Genomic DNA, 19,017 nt, shown 5'->3' with positions numbered 1-19,017 from the left:
CAGCCCCTCTAGGGACACTGGGCCCTCCTCGCTGCCCGAGCTTCTCTGGGCTTGTCCTGAGAACCTCTCTGGGTCTTCGACTAGACCAGGGGTTGGCAAACTTTTGAGATGGAAGAGCCAATCCTATCCCTCACAATAATTTAAAAATTATTCGAGAGCTATAAATATATTTTTACAAATAAGGAAAATTTAAGGTAATAGTATAACAAGTAATAGTATTAATTATATCTATTAAAATAAAAATTCACACAAAAAATTGCTCACATGTACATACTCAAGGAGCTGCAGTTTGCCGGCCCCTGGACTAGACCCGTTCTTGGAGTTTCGCGTTTGATCTGCTCTTACCCTAATGTTCTGGGTTCCCTCACTCACGCAGGCCTCCCTGTGCGTTGTCAGCCATGGTTACAGGGACACCCGAGACCCAGGCTTCTGCTCAACCAAACCTGGCTTTTCAGGGTTTCTGGTTTATGAGTCAGAGGGTGACTCAGCATAGTGAGGCGCAGGCTTCAGTACCAGCAGCGACATCAAAAAAGGAAAAAAAAAACTTTTTATAGAATTGAACGTCCTAAAAAGGTACCAATATAGTTATAATGGGAAGAATTAAGTTGATCCTATTTTATAATTTAGTATTGCTTCTGTTCGCTAATGAAGGGGCAGTTTCGATCAACCATAATCTTTGATGTTTCAACACACAAAATCTCTTAACCCAGCCCTGCTTTCCACAGACACAGTGTCTCCCTATTGTCTTGGGGCTGATCATGGATACCAAGATGAGTGTGTAAATACATCCGTGTATATATCATAAAATGCACATGTGGAACTGGCCAACCAAACCATGGGTCCTCTTGGTAAAGACGAAAACTGTCCCACAGCTAAAGAAACCTGTGGTGGAGGGGAGAGAAAGTTAATCAGAGCTAACGTGGGCATTGGGGGATGTGGGCATCCGTCGCCTGTGTGTTGAAGAAAGTTTGTGAAGCAGCTAAAAAGTGTAAGTTCCTCTTTGCTAGGTTGAATTGTATAGGTGTATATAATTTTTTAAAGCTCAGTTATAATCCTTTATGTCTGTTTAATGCTTGACAGTTTGAAAGGGCCTTCAACTATGAGCTTGTATTCAATTCTTAGACCCACCCTGACGTTAGGGTTTATTCTTCTCATTTGACAAATGAGGAAACTGGGGTTGCAGCTAACTTCAAAGAGGGGAGAAGGGTGGGGGTTACTGCTTTAAAGCTTGGGTCATTTGGAGGAGCTACCCAAGGCCCCCTGACTGGCCTAAACAAGACACGTGGTTATTTCTGCCCTTCTGCACCTCCCCCTGCCAGGGCTGGGCGGAGCTGTGGACCTGCCTTGCTGTCAGCTCCATTGGGGCTCACAGTCCTTGGGCTCCCCTTCTTCTCAGTAACGCACTTGCATCTAAACTCACCTCCCTGACTTTCTTCTCTCCATCAACCCTGAGAAATCTGTTCTTAGGGCAGGGAAAACAGGCTTTTTCTGTTCACATGATCTTCTAGGGTTTTTCTCTACTGCCAGACCTCAGCTTTTGAAACCCAAAAGCACAATCAAGTTCTTCTTTTTCTGGATTTCGCTAAGTCATCACTTCTTCTTTTCTGAGGCTCTGAAAGTAGAATGTCTGAACCCAGGGCGTGGGGACAGCGTGGGTCACTCTGTTAAGAAAGCTTCCTTCCTGTCAAATGTCTTTACCTAGTGGAAAAGGAGCTGGCACCTCCACCCAACACACAAACTGAGTCCCCATGAGCATTTTAGAGTTTGCCCAGACAACCAGCCTTCCATGAGGTTCTCAGAGGACAAGTAGCGGGAAGTCCTCGCTTACTTGGAGACACTGAGCAGAAGCATCATGAATGGAGAGAACAGAGTCATCACCGTGGACAGCCCAAGGTGACACAGACAATCAGAATGGACCATCCGGGCACATTCATAAGCTTTCCATTGTGGATGCTGAAGCTATTCCCTATTGTAGACCCAATGCCTGGCGTCTAAAACATCCTCCAGTCTGACTCCCCATTCTCCCCCCATTACTGCTGTCACTCTCCCCTGCCTCTAAAGTCAAATTTCGTGATCAGTTGTCCACACTTACAGTTCCATTTCTTCTCTTAAACCCATTCCCAAATGGTTTTAATCAAGGTCATCAATGACCTTGTGCATAAATTATAAATCCAATGGATATTTTTCAATCTTTATCTCGCCAAGCTTCTTAGCAGAATTCAACATAACTGGCTACTCCTTCCTTCTTGAAATACTCTTCTTGGTCTGTATGGCACCACACATGTTTTCCACCCATGTCGCCGGTCAATCCTCCGTCTCCTTCACTGGCTTCTCTGTCAGTGTCCTCCCTTTCAGATTATGTTCCTCAAGGACTCTGTCTTGGCCCCTCTGCTCCATCTGAGCACTCTTCCTGGATGAGTTCATCCATTCCCATGGCCGCTGTCTCCAACGCCCTCTAAATCTGTACCGTTTGCTCAGAGTGTTCTCTTGACCTCCAGACTTCTGTGTGCACCATGGGGTTGAGCCCATGTCCCACAGGCATCTCAAAGTCAAGTTGAATCAAACTGAAATCATCTTTCTTACAAATGGCTTCATCCTGTGTTCCCTCCTACGGACAAGAAGAGGCACCACCAGCCATCCAGTGGCCCAAACCCAAAACCTGGTCATCACTTTTCATATGTTCCTCTTCTTCACATCTTCATTAGTGAGTTCTGTCAGATCCACCTCCAAAATCTCTCTCTGCCCCACCCCTTCTGTCCCACACACTGTCACAACCATGGTGCACGCTGCTCTCCTGTCTCCTAGACAACTGCTGTAGGCTTTGAACAAAACCTGTTCCTGCTAAATTGGGATGTGCCACCCTCCAGCTTAAAACCTTCCGATGGTTTCCCATTGCACTCGCAATCAAGTTCAAAGCCTTACTTTGTCATGTATAGCCCTCCTTGCCTAACACTTCGGTGTCATCGCTTGCTGTTCGTCCACTGCTGCTCTTTGTCCAGCTGCCCTGAAATGCTTTCACGGCATCTCAGACTCACCAGCTCTCATTTGCATCTAGGATTTTCCACATGCTGTTCCCTCTTCCTGGAACTCCGCTCTTCCCCCCCGCTTCACTTGGCTAATTTCTAAAAGTCAATTCCCAGCTAGATGTCACTTCTTCCAGTGATCCTGGGTCAGGTTAGCACAAGGCACAGCATAACACTCCTCAGAGGTGTAAATAATGAAAGTACAGTGTCTATAAACTCTTGAGTGTGAAGACATGCCTACCTTGTTTGTTCCGTAGCCTCAGGACTTGTTTGGTTTCTGGCCCATAGTAGGCCCTTCATAAATAGTTGCTGAATGAGTAAGTAAATGAGGGGTCCCTAAACCAAGACTGAAGACCAAGCAGGAGGTGGATCAATGAAGCTGGGACCTTGAGGTTGATACCCCCACGTGGGGCAGGCCCCTGATAATCCAGCCCTCTGCGGGGACATCTGACACCTTTTCTGCCAATGGGTTTCCGGAGTCAGCGGGAGATCTCCAAAGTATGCAGAGCGGGCCAGAAAGGTACCCTCTCTCCCTCAGATCACAATTGAAATCACCCCCACTTATGTTTTGCCGTTGGGCAGTAAAGATACCAGCTCCCTGTGGCCTCAGGCCTGGAAGCATTAAAGACGCAGGTAGACTGTTGGAAACATTTCACTGTATCTCAGATGCTGTCTCCTGCAAATAGGGAGATGTTTTGTTTTTGTTTTTTAGGTAGCAGGATTGGTTGGTTTGTGTACTAGGCTGGGGAGTAAGAGGGCTTGTGCTGCACTTTCTGTCCCCCGCCCTCTTACCCATCTATCCCCCCTTCCCCGGTTCCATTAAAAAAAAGACAAAAATCAAGCTGCAGGAAGTAGAAGAGGGGAAGACGGACTAGGAGAGAAAGACATAAAGAAGCTGAAAGGTTTAAGGATGGAAAAGAGACCGCTAAAGGTGTGGCAGCGGTGGGATTCGAACCCACGCCATCGAAATGACTGGAGCCTAAATCCAGCGCCTTAGACCACTCGGCCACGCTACCTCCCGTGCGCGACGTTTGCCATTGAGACTATATTAGTCTAATGACGCAGCACCACACGCTCTGCGAGCCCCGCCTTCGTGGACGTGCGCATGCCCCATATCGGCCGTGGCGTCCCCCGTGACTGTTACCGCGTGTTAGCGCCCGGCTTCTCTGTGGGTGTCGCAGTCGCAATGCTTTCCTGACCCACAGCGGTCATTACAGTCGGGAGGCAGCGTTAAAAAGGAAAGACTTCCTCAACGTTAAACATTAGTGTTAAGTCCTCAGGTACGTGTGCATTTGGCCTTCCATGAGCGTGGTATACTGCCTACGGCCACCTGGGGGCGATGCCGCGCTGCCGCTCTTCCCAGCCGGGTTGGGAGTGGGGGTTCCGGGGGAACTGCCTGGATCCACATCCTGCGGCTCTGCACCCCTTCCTCCAGTCACCTCTGCAGCCTGGGTGGCCCCGTGGCCAGGCTCCTGCCCCACGATGTAAGAAGCGCGGCTCCAGGGAGGAAAATCCCTGAAGGTGGTTGGAGACCTTTTGCACGTGTGGGCTCCCTCAGTCGCCTCAGAGGGAGAAAGGGCTCCGAGCAGCTCGGTAACTTGTCTCCGCTGCCTTCTCCTGGATAGGCTGCTTCAGTCAGTTTTTGGTTTTGTTTTTAATGCAATAAATACAGAGCAAATACACCACACAGTAAATACACTTGCAGACCTCCGTTTTCTGCCACCCAGAAGTGTTAACATTTTGCATATTTCCTCCCAATATTTTCTAATAACGAATGAACATTATAGATAAGATCCAAGTCTCCCTTGACATACCCAAGTCCTATTCCCCTTGCTCCTGCCTCAGAGTTTCCATTCCTTTTCCCCCCCGCTTCTTTGGGGAACAGGCTGCTGTCCTTCCTCAGGCAAGCACGTGAGGCATTTTCCCCTAGGTGGGGCGCCTCACGCCCCTGGACTCCCACCGATCCTCCCCCGACCTGTGTAATCCTTAGCACCTGCCTCGTGGCGTGGAGGACATCCACGTCGTCTTGCCCAAGACAAGCCTCATGTGGAGCTTCCCTTAAACTTCGTGTAACAGGAGCTGTGGGCCTCTTTCTCTGGCCTCTCGGCCCCAGGGAATCTCACGGGACCCCCAAAGCAGAAGAGGGGTCATTTCATATTCCTTCTGGGATTCTTTCTGTAGCCTCAGGTTGGCGGTCGAATGGCTCTGTGATGGGCTTTCTTTCTCATGCCCAGTAGGCCTGGGGCTTTCTGAGCCAAGGGGGCTGAGCCAAGGACTAGTACTTGAGTACTAGCAGGTACAGGAAATTACATGCTTGACCAGGTCAGGACGTCGCCTTACGTGCTTGCCTGGGGAAGAACAACAGTCTGTTCCAGAAACCAGCACGTAGCGGGAGGTAGAGAGAGGGTGCTGATTTGTCAGAATAAACACCGAGTTTGATCAGACAGTCTCAGAGCGGGGTGTGCAGGAAGAAACCTCCTTTCTGGCTCAGGGCCAGCTCATCAGATAGATAGCAGCACAATCATGGAACCATCCTCCACCTCTGGACGTTTCCTATAAATGAAATTATATAATTGTTGCCTTTTGTGTATAGCTCCTTTCCCTTAGCATGTTTTTTAAGGTTCATCCGTGTGGTAGCATGTGTCAGTGTTTCATTCCTTTTCGTGGCCAAATAATATTCCATTGTATGGACAAACCACCTTTTAATTATCCAGGTATCCGTTGGTGGACATTTGGGTTGTTTTCACCTTTTGGCTTATTATGAATGATGCTGCTGCAAACATTCATGTATAACTTTTTGTGTGGACACTTGTTTTCATTTCTCTTGGTTATATACCTGGGATTAGAATTGCTGGGGGGCATATGGTAAACTCATGTTTAAGTTTTTGAGGAACTGCCATACTGTTTTCTATTCCTGCTAGCAGTGTATGAAGGTTCTAGTTTCTCTGCATCGTTGTCAACACTTATTATTCTCTAACTTTTTTATTATAGCCATCCTAGTGGGTGTAGTTTTGATTTGCATTTTTCTAATGGCTAATCATGTTGAGTATCTTTTCATGTGCTCATTGGTCATTTGTGTATCTTTGGAAAACTGTTCAAATCTTTTTGTCTACTTTTAAATTTGGGTTATTTATCTTTTTATTTTTGACTTGTAAGAGTTCTGTATATATTCTAGCTCCAAATCCCTTATCAAATCCAGATATATGATTTGTGGATATTTTCTCCCATTCTCTGAGCTGCCTTTTTCACTTTCTTGATGATATCTTTTGCATCCTTTGGGTTGAATCCCGTGGATTACTCTGGTGGAGGGAAAGGGGGAAAACCCCAAATCCCTGTGGGTGGGGAAAGGGATTTTTCTAATAGAGGTGGGGAGCTTGTCCAGTAGAGCTTGAAGAGGTGACGTTTGCCCATGAGAGAGAGGGAAGGGCAGGCTTCAGGACAGGGGAGCACGGCTTGGTACTGGAGCGTGCCTATAAAGGGTCCCCTTGTGAAGGGTTTGTTTCTCCTCTTGGAAACTGTAACACTGAGGGTACAATTTAATTATTTTCCTCCTGTATTTAATTCTCTTTTGTTACACCTGAACTCTTCAGTCAAGGGTGAACAGCTTTGTGTGATGGTTAAAGGTGACCGAGGACCAAGTACAAGCCAAAAACGATCTGATCGACGTCTCCTTGTGAGGCCACTAAAGCTACCGGAAATGACGCCGGCTGCTGCTTCGGAGCTCAACTCCAAAGTCATTCCTTCAGAGAAGCCTTCCTGACCAGGTTTGCTTCTTTGATCACTCATTGCCCGCTACACTTCTCACTCATAGCGCACTTCACAGTTTATAATGGTACGGAATGGTTACTCTTTGAGAAGTCCCTGTTTTCCCTTTTCCTGTTCCATTAGACAGCTCTCTGAAGGCAAGCCTTTTCCCCAACTCCCAGCACAATATGTGGCGCACAGTAGGAGCTTAATAAATATTTGCCATAAGAATGAATGCCCAGAAACCCTAACTTACATCCTACCAGCTCAAGAGCTCTCTGGAAAAGAAAGATCTTCTTTTCTATGGCTGCTATTAAAAGACCCAAATTAGTATCTCACTGGCCTGGCTTGAGTCACATGCTCTTTCCAGAACCAATCAATGAGGCTAAAAGGGATGGACTTCGCTGATTGGCCAGGTCTAGTCATGTGTCTACTCTTGAAGCCAGGGGAGTAGGGAGGGCTTCTCTCATGAACTGAGAATGGTGTGGGGGAGGGCGGGAGGGGGGGTGAGGATGAAGGGGGACTGCTTCTCTGAAAACAAAGCAAGATGTTTGTGCAAAGAAGGGGAACACTTCCGGAGCAGACAAAAATAAAGAGGCTCAGAGAAGTTAAATAAGTTGCCCAAGGCTACAGAGCTATAAGGAGTGCAGTCTTGTTTTGTTTTTTGGGTTTTTGGGTCTGGCTTTGGGCTTGGACAAACTAGCTCAGATTCTTTGTTCTGCCCTAGCTTTCCCACGGTGAGAATTTCAGGTGCAATTTTGTCTTTTGCCAAAAGCCGGATGAGTTTTCTCAAGGTGACTAAAGGAGGCAACACTTCAGACCAAAATAATACCTTCTGGATCCTGTAGTTTCCAAAACCTGTAACAGAGGCCAAAGAATAAAACATTCAATGATGGGTTTCAGGACCATTTCTTTTATTTTTCATTCCCCCCACAACCTTATGAGCTTCCTCATCACACCTCATAAACTTGAACCTGCGCCCTGCAGGGGCCACAGCAGCTGGTAACATGAGGGACTCGGCTCTCCCAAGGGAATCTGAAATTCCAGGGGCCTCAAAAACTGAAGAGTCACGGCTTAGACACAGGACACTCGAGGGGCCAGTATATACCCAAACCTGGGTCAAAATTGGCTCTGCCACTGACTGTCTGTGTAACCTTGGGGACGTCACTTAATCTGCCTCAGCCTCCCTGTGTCTGAAGTGGGGACAATAAGAGGGTTGTGATGAGAATTCAAAGAGATGCCAGTAAAGCAGTTAGCCCCGTGCATCCCACAGAGTGAACCCCATGTAAATATCAGCTCTTACTGCATCCCCCCAAAAGGCAAGTCAGAGCAGGCATTGCAAATGACAGGGGGGCTCTTGACCACTGAAATGTGTTCACATCCTAGTGTTGAGGGGGGAATAGGAGTCCACCTGTTAGGAAAAATGTAAATACAGTTGACCCTTGAACAAGGCGAGGGTTGGGGCGCTGTCCCCAAAGCAGTGGAAAATCCACGTGTAACTTTTGACTCCCCAAAACTTAAGTTGTCCCTCGGCATCTGTAGGGGATTGGTTCCAGGACCCCCAGATACCAAAACCCACAGATGTTCAAGTCCCCTGTCTAAAAGGGCGTGGATCGTTGCATACAGCTGGCCCTCCTCATCCATGGAATCCCAACTGCACGCAAAAAGAGTCCAGGGAGTTACTGAAAACAAATCTGCGTGTAAACTGGCCCGCATAGTTCAGACCTGTCGTTCAGGGATCAACTGTATATCCACACGCATACCCAGACGTCATATCCCTCTGTCCCTGGTCTGCCCGCACCAGTGGTTTCCGTGTTTTCCTGGGGCTCACCTTGACAAGGCCTCAGCACTCCCTCTGGTTCCCTGGGAGAATTTGGGAGAAGTTGGTGGCTCACACTGTTCCAGCAGCCCAACGAGGCTCCCACTAAGAGCTCAGGGGCATAGGGAAGGTTGTTAGGTTGTGTGTTGCACAGCGAACTATTTAACCCCCCCCCCACACACACACACTCACACTCTCACACTAGACAGTGCCCTCCCTACTGCAAGCCTTTCCCTTCCTCCTCCCTCCCTCTCCCCTGCAGGGGCCTTCAAATTCCTCACCCCTTTTACTACACAGAGTAACTCAGCCGACCCCAAACCCACAAGAGCCCTGACATATGGATGTGCTCTGCCTGGATGACCCATCTTAGAAATCTTTTAGTCCAGTCTGTTTCTACAGACCTCAGTTTTATGATCTGTGAAACGGAGCTAATGAAACGTACCTCATAGGGTTGGTGTGAAGACGAAATGGGATAAATCACTCAATAAATATCCCTGTGATTATTTTTATTTATAAGATTTGTGACATTTCTACAATTTCACTAGAAAAGTAGCTGGAAGGCTATACTATCAGAATGTTCACAGTTATCATTAGTTTTGTTTCCTTTATGTCTTTCCGTCTTTATCCATTCATTCCACAGGTGTTTATTGTGCCAGACCCTGTTCTAAGAGAGAGGCCTACAGCAATGTCCTAGACAGGTAAGGAACGGCTACAGGGGGTATGAATCAAATAATCACACGCATAATTGTGCAAATAATTGCAGATGTCATAAGTGCCTACGTTTTTACAAAACAAATCAGAAAAAAAAAGCAATTTCCTGTAATAAAAATATCTTAAGGTTATGCATTGAAATGTATACAAGCAATGAGGTGGGATTACTAGTGATTTGGGGAAGGACTCGAATACGGAACTAGGCAGGTAGTCGAAGGAGCATGGGAGGCGGCTGGGCGAGGGAGGGGTTGGCTGTGTCTTCCGGAATTACCCCTCTGGGACGGCGCCCCTGGGCGGGTAGGTTCGAGGTCCCCCGCCTGCCCCCCGACTCTGTATATTCAACTGGCGGGGTAGCCGCGGACTCAGCGCCGGTTATTGCTCGGGAGCAGAGATGTATGTGAGGCTGCTGGCGCTAGGACGGCCCGGAGAACACCCACGTGAGCGCGGCGCCGCGCGCCCGCCTGGCCGCAGCCCCGCCCCAGCCCGAGCTCCACTTCTGCTCCAGCCCAACCCAGCCAGACAGAGCTCGGCTCCTGCCCGGACCCGACGCTTGCACGCCCCGCCGCTGCTCCAGCTCCGCCACGGTCGCCTGCGCCCGCGCCCCTGGCCCGCGCCCCCAGCGCCCCGCATCCTTCCAGCAGCCCCGCGTGCCCCTCGCGCTCCGGGATCGTTCCGGTGGCTCCCGCGCCCCGGGATCGACCCAACCGCCCCGGGCGGCCCCGCTGCCTTCCCTGAGCGCCGGCCCGTGCGCCCCGCTCGCCGCTCCCCGGCACTCTCGGGGGGCCCGTACGCCCTGCACCCTGGAGCACCGGGCCGCGAGCCTCTACCAACTCCTGTGGATCCTTGCAGCCGTGGGTAGCGGCTGCCGCGTCTGTCCGCCCGAGGGAGGTAGGTGCGGCCGGGGTTAGCACGGCTGATGGCGCCGGGCTGGGGCTTGGAAATGAGGCCCGAGGCTGCGCCGAAGGAGGTGGTGGGGGGCGCTTCTCTGGTTGCACTCCCGGGCTCAGTGTTTGCTTCACCTGGGAATTCGCGCAGATTAACTACCCTGGTGGTAACCCCGAGTGTGGCTTGGGGTTAATTTTCACTGCCGGAAGCGGTAACCCCGAGTGTGGCTTGGGGTTAATTTTCACTGCCGGAAGCGGTAACCCTGAGCCACACTCGGGATTACACTGCAGTGTCCCAGAGAAGTCCCTTACCTGCTCCCTGCGATCCTGCGGTGTCCTCCTGTGATCGCCGATGAGCACGCTGGCCGATGACAAATTGCAGTGTTTTTTATTTGATTACATTATTGAATAAAATTATATTATTTTTTATAATTATTTATTATATTATATTTTACGTTTCAAACTTTATCGTACCTGGGATGCCTACTAGACTCTTGTTTGGACAGATTTAAGTAATTCCTAAGAATTACAGGCCTACAATATAAAACAACAAATTCCATGCAAAACAATGTACCGCTTTGGGTACAAAATTACTGACATAATCAGACCGCCAGGGAGGTTTTAACGGCAGTGTCTAATGGGAACACACTTGGCACGCAGTGGGCTGGGAGAGGCGGCTTGGGGCGCCTCTGGGCCCGCAGAAGGTGGGGGCAGCGCTGCCATCCTGTCCGCCTGCAGGGCCCGGAGCCGCATCCCCCACCCGGGCCCCGAACTAGAAGCCCGGATTCCAGGAACCTCGAGGACACTGGAGACGCGCCCTTGCTGCGTTGGCTGCAGGAGCCCGTGTTGGCAGCCTCCATTGACACGTGCTCCTTGGGGGCGGACATTAATGTACAAGTGTAGGTGCGGGGGTGGGGGCCTCCCGGGTAAGTCCCGGCCTAGATTTGCCCAGCTGCGCCCCTAGTGTGACAGATGGACTTGCATGGGAGGGGGGCCGCTACTCTGGGCTCTGCCTGCATTGGGGCCGCTCCTGCAGGAAACTGTGTACCCCGGTGCACCCCTCGGATATTAGAGGAGGGAGCCGAGGCCCGGTGGTCTAACAGCCGACTCTAATTAGCAAAATGGACTCAGGGTGGGAATACAGAGCAAGCAGGGGCAGCTGGTGACGCCTGGTGTGTGGTCTGTGGCGTGTAATGTGGTTGGGATTGCCATCCCCCAGCGGTCCCCTTCTCAGAGGGGAGGGTCGCAAGTGCTTCTCTTCTGCAGGAGGGAGGGACAGGAAGTCAGGGCTGGTGATTGTTGAAATGGTCTGGATTTACATATGATCGGTTGTGTACAGTCTATCATTTACCATCTTTTGAGCTGTTTGTGACGGAACAGTAGGTTTCAGCTGATGAGGGCTATATCACTGACTTGATTTTAAAACATTTTTAATGTATTACGTGGCAGAGACTACCCCTGTCCTCTTCTTCCTGGAGTGTTCCCCGGATGAATTTCCCAGGCTCCCTCACAGGGTGGTGGGCCACATGACTGAGTTCGGCTGATGGAATGTGGGTGGAAAACAGTGTGTGCCCCCCTCAAGCCCGGACCCTAACAACCTCCCCCTCTGTCCTGTCCCCATTCACCAGCCAAGTTGAGAGGACTCTGAGGACTTAGAGGAAGGAGCCCGAGCCTCTGAGTGACTGGGGGGCTGAGCCCCTCCTTTCGTTCTCCCCTGTGGTCTGTGGCTGTCTGCTGGAGGGAATGGGCCTCCAGTAAGCTCTGTGGGTGTGAGTGGGGCTTGGTGGCTGAGGCCTTCCCCTTGGGGTGATCTGGCTTTGAGGCCTTTTTTCTGACACTGGTCAGATTCCCCGAAGAAGTTCTTGTCCCGCCTTCGGCAGGGTTGGCGGCCGGTTGCCCGGACACTGAGAGCAGTGGAAGGACGCTGAGGGTGAACGGCAGAAACTTGGATTTGTTCAAGCTCACTCCCTGGGATTCACTCTTTTCTGGTCCGATTCTTAAGCTGAAGCAGAAAAAATTGAGGATCAGGACTCTCTTCAGAGTAATAGGGGCCAGCGGGACTGATTAAAAAATAAGAGGTTTTGTGTTGGGGAGACCAGTTCTGCTGACCGAGAAACTGCAGACTGTACCCCAGGGAGCTGAGAATGTTGTAGAAGAAGGTAGTTACAGTGAGCGCCACGGGATGAAAGCGGTGTGGGGCCTTAAAGTGTTGCTGGGTTAACCTCTTGTAAGCAAGTAGGTTTCGGAGAAAGGAGCGAGCCACACACACGCTGATGATAAGGTAGAAGATGACAGTCCCTGGGTCCCCAAAGTACAAGGGCTGTGGGAGGCCCAGAGACGCATTTCAAATGTCTGGAAAGTCAGAGGGTGCAGCGTGTTCAGCTCTTCAGATGCGGTGCTTTTTAGAGCTAGTGAGGACTCCACAGGGAGCAGCTGAAAAGCAGGTGGCTCGACTGCAGAAAGTTTCTCTAGGCCAGGGTTTCTGGAACTTTAGAGAACCACTGTGGAGTGTGTGTGTAAACACAGGTTGCTGGTCCCGCCCCCAGAGTTTAATTTAGTAGGACTGGAGTGGGGCGAGAATTTGCATACCTAACATGTTGCCTCTGCCACTAGTGGTCCCAGGACACTTTTAGAACTGGCTTAGCAGGTGAAGACTGAGAAAAAGCCCCAATTCAACTTGCACTGGCCTCAAACCCAACTCCCCCCACTTTCTAGCCATGTGATTTTTGGGCAAGTCACTGAACCTCTCCGTTCCTCCGTTTCCTCATCTGTAGGATGAAGCTAATGGTGCCTGTCTCCTGGGGGTCAGGGGAGACTTCCTGGAGGAGGTGACATCTAAGCTGAGGCCTGAGGGATGAGCAGAGGAGTTGGCCAGGGGACAGGTAGTGGCAGAGCCAGGACTTGAACCCAGATCTGTTCACCCCGAAAGCCTGGTCAGGCCAGCTCCTGGTCTTGGGTGCTTTTTGAGGGCCTCCCCATGATCCAGGCTTTCCCACTCAGGATCTCAGCTGTACCTACAGGCAGAATAACCCCCGAATGTCTCGTAATTACAGCCCATAGTCCCTCCATTCCTCCAGACCTGCAGTGCCCATTATATCAGCAGAAATGGCCGGCTCTGCCCCAGTTACTCATTCATTCATGCGGCATGCATTTACAGAGCACCTAGTGTGTGCCAGGCGTTGTGCTCTGGGCTGGGAGCTAGAGAGGAGTAAGACACGGCCCCTTTTGTTCCAGACGCTCACGTGATCTGGCCACCGAGAGGCTATTTAGTTAAACAAAGTTCCCTCTGAGGAGTGAGACGTGCTGTGTCCTGGTTTCCGGGAGTACAGCGTGTCCTGGGTACCTGAGAAGGGTGCCCAGCAAGTGATTAAAAATTAAAATCCAAGCCCTCGTGTGCATTTGTTAATCGAAGCTATAATTACGGTAATTGGTGCTTTGTATTCTATACTGTGCCTTTCTGATTTTTGGAACCATACCGTAGCCTCTGCACCATAACAGTCCCCGGTGAACAAAGCACAGGGTACGGCAGTGACATTTTTATGAGCCTTAGCAGAGCGAATGTTGACTTGGCACCTTGGTTCCGCTGTGGGCTGCAGTTGGCATCAGTGAGTAAGCTCGACCCTGCTTGTCTTTGGTGTGGATGGAGATTTGTTTGTTTTTTTTTTTGGCTTTTTAAAAGATTTTTATTGGGGAATTGGGGAATGGGAACAGCGCTGGGGAATTGGGGGAAGGGAACAGACAAGTTGCTGTCCTTTTGTTCTTCAGTCTAGTTGTGGAGGACGTTGCTTCACTGGCCCAACTTGGCACCATCATTGCGCTCTTCCTGGGTGAGGCAGATCAGTCGCCGGCTTCTGGATGGCCGCTCACGGCGGCTGCTGGCCGCTCAAGCTGGCTGCCGGCTACACATGGTAGCCCATGGCAACCCACTGCAGCAGGGGCTGCAGCCTACGCCGTAGCCAGCGACTCACAGGCAGCCCAGCTCCAGGTTGAGCTGTTGTTAAGCATCTTAGCTGTAGAGGGCAGCGTCACTGGCCCTCATATGTGGGATCCGAACCGGGGCCCTCTGGCGTCCCAAGCCAGCTCTTAACCAATGCGCCACTTGGCCGGCCCGAGATTTGTTTTTAAGAGGAGAGGAGGGAGAATGGGTGGGAAGGCCTCTTGGAATCCCCCCATAATCGTTCGAGAGCAGGTTTCTCAACCTTTGAAATGCTGTTGACAGTTGGGTGGATCCTTCTGTGCTGTGGGAGCTGTCCTGTGCACGGAGGATGTTTAGCAGCAGCCCTGGCCTCTACCCACTAGAGGCCCGTTGTGACAACCAAAAATGTCTCCAGACATTGCCAAATGCCCCTTTGTTGACAAAATTGCCCCAGGTGGAGAGCCACCGTTGGAGGCTGTTTGTTTCCCATTGCGACTAACAAATGGCCACAAAGGTGACTTACAACAACACGGATTTCTTATCTTATGGTTCCGGAGGAGGGCAGAAATTCAGAAGTCAAGGTGTCAGCAAAGCTGCCTTCCTCCTGGGGAATCTGGGGAAAATCCACTGTTTTCTGGGGAAAATCCACTGTTTTCCTGGCCTTTTCCAGCTTCTAGAAGCGGCAGCGTTCCTTGGCTGGCGGCCCCTGCTTCCATCTTCAAAGCCAGCACCACTGTGTCTCCAAATCGTTGTATGGCCCCTGTTTCCACCGTCACTTCTCTCTCTCTAACCGCCCCTCCTGCTTCCCCATTACAAGACCCTGTGGTTACATTGGGCTCAAGGGATAATCACAATAATCTCCCCATTCCAAGGCCCTTCATTTAATCACCTCTGCAGAGCTGCTTCGGCCATATAAGGGAGCATAGCCACAGGTTCTAGGGCTCAGGACACCTGTGGGGGCCATTATTCTGCCCAGCACATAGACCTTTGGGTCGGGGAGGAGGGAAGTGACTTAGGGAGTGGGGGTGATCAGGGCATAATGCCAGCTGGTGCTTTAGGGCTCCAGTTCTCTGCCAGCCACCACGGGCCTGACCTTGCAGGTGCCTCAGATCCGCTCCCTGGGCAGGCAGGCACTGTTAGCGGCCCCTGTTTCACAGACAGGAGGCCACCCAGGGCAGGCTCTCTGTAGGATGTAGACACCTGAGCTGCCTCTTGAAGGGAGCAGTGGGGTTCAGCAGTGAGCAAGCCGCATTCTGGCAAGAGGGCCCTGGGGGTGCAAGGCCAGGGAGGTGACAGCGCGGTCGTGAATGGTGACCAGTACTTGGGTGGGCAAGTGGGGGAGGTGACATGGCAGGAAGGGGGCAGACGGACGTGGACATCTGTAAATCAGTCCTTTTCTTCTGACATCCTGACAGGATCTGTATTGCTTCTCAATAGTTTACATAAATGTTTATGTTTGAGCACCCACATACACACACACATACGTGCTGGGGGTACAGATGTTAATAAGACGCTGATATGGACTTGGCTGCGCATGCTCGACTCAGTAACTCTTCATGCTACACTCACCACCCCCACCCCAGTAAATAAATAAAACACAGCCCGCAGCCTGGAAACGTATTTGATTAGCCCTGTTGATCTCTGCTCAATGTGGCTGCGGGAAGTCACAGCCGGCAGCTGGGAGCCTGCTGTGGACGACACTCCCTCCTTTCCCCAGTGAGGGACCAGGGTTCAAACGCCGCCACCTGACAGCCCAGGCTCTCTCGGTCACTACTGGGCTTCACCTTTGGGTGTTCACCAGCTTTATTTAGTTGATGATTAAAAACGGATTGTATGTCCGCTGTACGATGTGGTGATTTTATATACGGATCCATGTGAGATGATTACCGCAGTCAAGCTAATAACCATCTGTTCCCTCACGTAGTTACCGTGTGTGTCGCGAAAACACTTAAGATCTACTCTCAGCGGATCTCAAGAATACATTACAGTATCATTAACTGTCACCCTCCTGTACGTTAGATCTCTAGGGCTCAGTTATCTGGCACCGCTGAAACTGTACCCTCTGACTGACCCCACCCCCAGCAGCCACTGTTCTGTCTTCTGTTTGGATTTTTTTTAGATTCCACACACTCGTATGAGCGATGCCATCCAGTATGTCCCTCTGCGTCTGGCTTACTTCCCTCAGCATAATGGGCTCCACGTTCATCCGTGTGGTTACAAATGGCAGGATTTCCTTCTCTTTATAAAAACTGAGGCAGAGTCCATTGTATGGCTACACCAGTTTCTTTATCCATTCCTCCACCGAGGGTTGTGTCCGTACCTTAGCTATTGTGACTATGCTGCCGTGAACATGGGGGTGCAGATACCTCTTCCAGAGGGGTTTTTGTTTCTAGTTTGGAGGAAACCGAGGCCTCAAGCCAGAGCTCGAGAGATCCTTGGAACAAGCCGGGTGCAGCCCAGGGCAGCGCAGCCCTGCTCAGTTTCCCTCCCCAGGGTGGCACTACGGATGGTGGGCAGCCACTTCTCTGCCCAGCAGCGCCTGTCATTGGCAGATGAGAAAGTTCACGTCGAGGGCTTTGCGTGGCACCTGGGACGCGGTAAGCTGCCCACAGGTGTAATTTGTCTATTTCAGTAAAAATGACGCATTTTTGAGGTTGGTGGGAGCAGAGTTCTGCTTTCTTGTCACTTGTTTGCAGCACAAAAGCCTCATCTTCCTTTGTCATGGTGAGATGCGCTCTCGCCAAACTGGGAGAAACCCATAGCTCCCTCTGGTTGGTGGAATAAGAGAGCTTTTGGCACCGGGAGGAGACCTGCCCGTGTGGAGGTGGAGTAGGGAAGGGAAGTTAAGCGAAAGTCTCATTTGTTACAGCAGGAAACCAACAGATAAGGACCAAAATAGACAAATTAAGAGATAGCAGAGAGAGCATATTATTTGGAGATGTGGAGCCACCTGCCAGGAGTCACACCTCGAACAGTTGGCAGGGTTGTCTCTCGAGGTGGGGAGCCGGGCGCCCACATGCAGTCGTAGAGGCTGTGCGCTGAGCTGGGCAGTACCCACCCTGTGTGGTCAGACCCGGTGGCCCTCCTAGGAAAGGGGTTTATTTTTAACCGTGTGCTTTAATCAAAGTATTATTTATTAATTATATGGAAATAACAGACAGTGGCCCTAAGTCCTGCCTGGCTGGGTTTTGGACCTTTCGTGTTGCAGGTGACTAAACCCAAAAAAAAACAAAAAACAACAACCCCACAATCCTATGTGTAACCAGCCAAGCTGTCCCCACAGCCCTCCCAAAGGCAAGGGTTTATTTTATCCACGTTGGAAGTTTGGCCTCGGGCTCATTTGGGTTTAGGGTTTCAAGTGATGTCCTCAGCATCCCATTTTCTCTGTGTCTCTTGCTCTGCTCTCTACCAAACGGCAGCTTTGTTCCCTGGTGGCCTCAGCCCATGTCAGCGTCACGTCATCCAGTCACTCAAACTCGAGCCCCAAGCTTACCTGCGGACAGGCCAGATTGGTGTGCCTTGAGTCACATGCCCACCTCTGTGGCCAGGTGCCCACTCGCTGTGGTTGGCTGAGACCTGGGCCAGGTAACACACCCTGTTACTGGTGGGTGCTGGGCATAGTGTGTGCCCTGGCCGGCTCAGAGTGGCTGCTGGCTCCCGGGAGTGGCGGGTGGCCGATTCTAGCTCATTTCTACAGCAGGAAGGCAGCTCCTGGGGGTGAAGGGAGCCCCGAGGAGGAAGCGGTTACTGTGGGTTGGCTCACAGGTCGTGACCTGGGCATGGTACGCATCGTTTCCTGCCCCAGCCGCTGCCAGAGGAGCTCTTTACAGCAAGACCCAGGGCGAGCAGTGGTTCCGTGGCCAGCGCCTAAAATAGCCTGTTCCTTGAGGACCCCAAAAGAAGCTTGGCTGGCTGCTAACCAGACGTCCTGTCACCAGCCTGGCTGGGACCCGAGGCTCAGCCCCCGTTATTTATGATAGTAGAAATGATGATGGTTAATAGCTGCTCTGTGCTAGCAGTCAGGGTGGCGGGTGGGCACGGCTTCCATCACAGATTGCAGTGAGGAAGGCGAGGCTTGCGGTGGCAGAGCTGGGGCTTGAACTCAGGTCCGCCTAACTCAGGACCCCACTCTGCCGCCTCTCCATAGAAGCATCTTCCCAGGGTGTGTCGGGGGCTGGGGAGAGGCGAGATGTGCGTGTCTGAGTGAGGGCTAGAGAACCCCGATTTTCTGGGAGCTGGGGTCCTGCTCCTGCCCCCAGGCTCTCGCTCGCAGGCGCAGGGAGGGAGGCCCAGGTTGGTTGGAGATTCCCAGGAGGCTGGGCGCCCTGGGCTGGTGTTGGAACAGGCATCGCGGGGCTGAGTTATGGTCCAGGGAGGGCCCCGTGCCTGGCTAGGGGAACCCAACATTTTCCAGTGCCCAGTCTTCTTGGAAAATGTGGGAGCAGCTGCCAAGTTAGAACTCTGGATGGAGGCCACAGTTTTCCCAGGGTGACCCTACTCAGGTATCAACTTGTCCCAAGGGATGTGATGTGACTTTTTATGATGTGGCAGAGACGGGGCTACTGGACTAGATAGAATCAGCACGTGGTAAGGAATCAAGAAAACGACAGTAGATTATATAATGTTAGATGGCACAGTCTACAGAGTGTCAGTCCAGGACGACGATCATGCTGCCCTGGGCTCCCTCTGTCTCATGGAGCTGCCATCCTTGGCATGTGGCTTCTTCCTTGTGGTTCGACACAGCTGCTTGAGCGCCAGCCATCACACTGCCGTTCCAGCCAGCAGGAAGGAGGGAGAGCCGACGGCACACTCCCTCCTTAAAAACACCCTTCCCTAAAGTTGAAAACAGCCCTTTTGCGTATATCCCCTTGGCCAGACCTTGGTCACGTGGTCACACCTAACTGCAGAGGAGTCTGGGAA

General features: G+C 51.3%; 1 protein-coding gene, 1 long non-coding RNA gene and 1 other non-coding gene across 6 annotated transcripts in view; 2 read left to right on the top strand and 1 right to left on the bottom strand.

The window, feature by feature from the left end:
* The first annotated feature begins 188 nt into the window (after positions 1-188).
* LOC109386571 (uncharacterized) lies at positions 189-7,631 on the top strand. Its single transcript, XR_002124812.1, has 3 exons — positions 189-4,303; positions 6,614-6,787; positions 7,495-7,631. It is a non-coding gene; the product is annotated as an uncharacterized LOC109386571 (long non-coding RNA).
* On the bottom strand, positions 3,958-4,039 carry TRNAL-UAG (transfer RNA leucine (anticodon UAG)). The gene has a single exon. It is a non-coding gene; the product is annotated as a tRNA-Leu (tRNA).
* Positions 7,632-9,793: 2,162 nt separating the features above from the next.
* The window catches only part of EEF2K (eukaryotic elongation factor 2 kinase), a 50,354-nt gene continuing 41,130 nt past the window's right edge, over positions 9,794-19,017 (top strand). For 2 of the 4 annotated variants that reach the window (XM_019649881.1, XM_019649882.1), the window contains exon 1: positions 9,795-10,185. The gene's annotated coding sequence lies outside the window, so the exon portion shown is untranslated. Of the gene's footprint in view, positions 10,186-19,017 lie in introns of all 4 variants that reach the window. The other 2 variants (XM_019649883.1, XM_019649880.1) reach the window with 2 other exon arrangements.

Source organism: Hipposideros armiger, unplaced genomic scaffold, assembly GCF_001890085.2.
Source record: "Hipposideros armiger isolate ML-2016 unplaced genomic scaffold, ASM189008v1 scaffold_135, whole genome shotgun sequence".
NCBI classification, from domain to species: domain Eukaryota; kingdom Metazoa; phylum Chordata; class Mammalia; order Chiroptera; family Hipposideridae; genus Hipposideros; species Hipposideros armiger.
The sequence above is the reverse complement of the archived record's forward strand: the minus strand, read 5'-3'. Positions and strand labels throughout refer to the sequence as shown.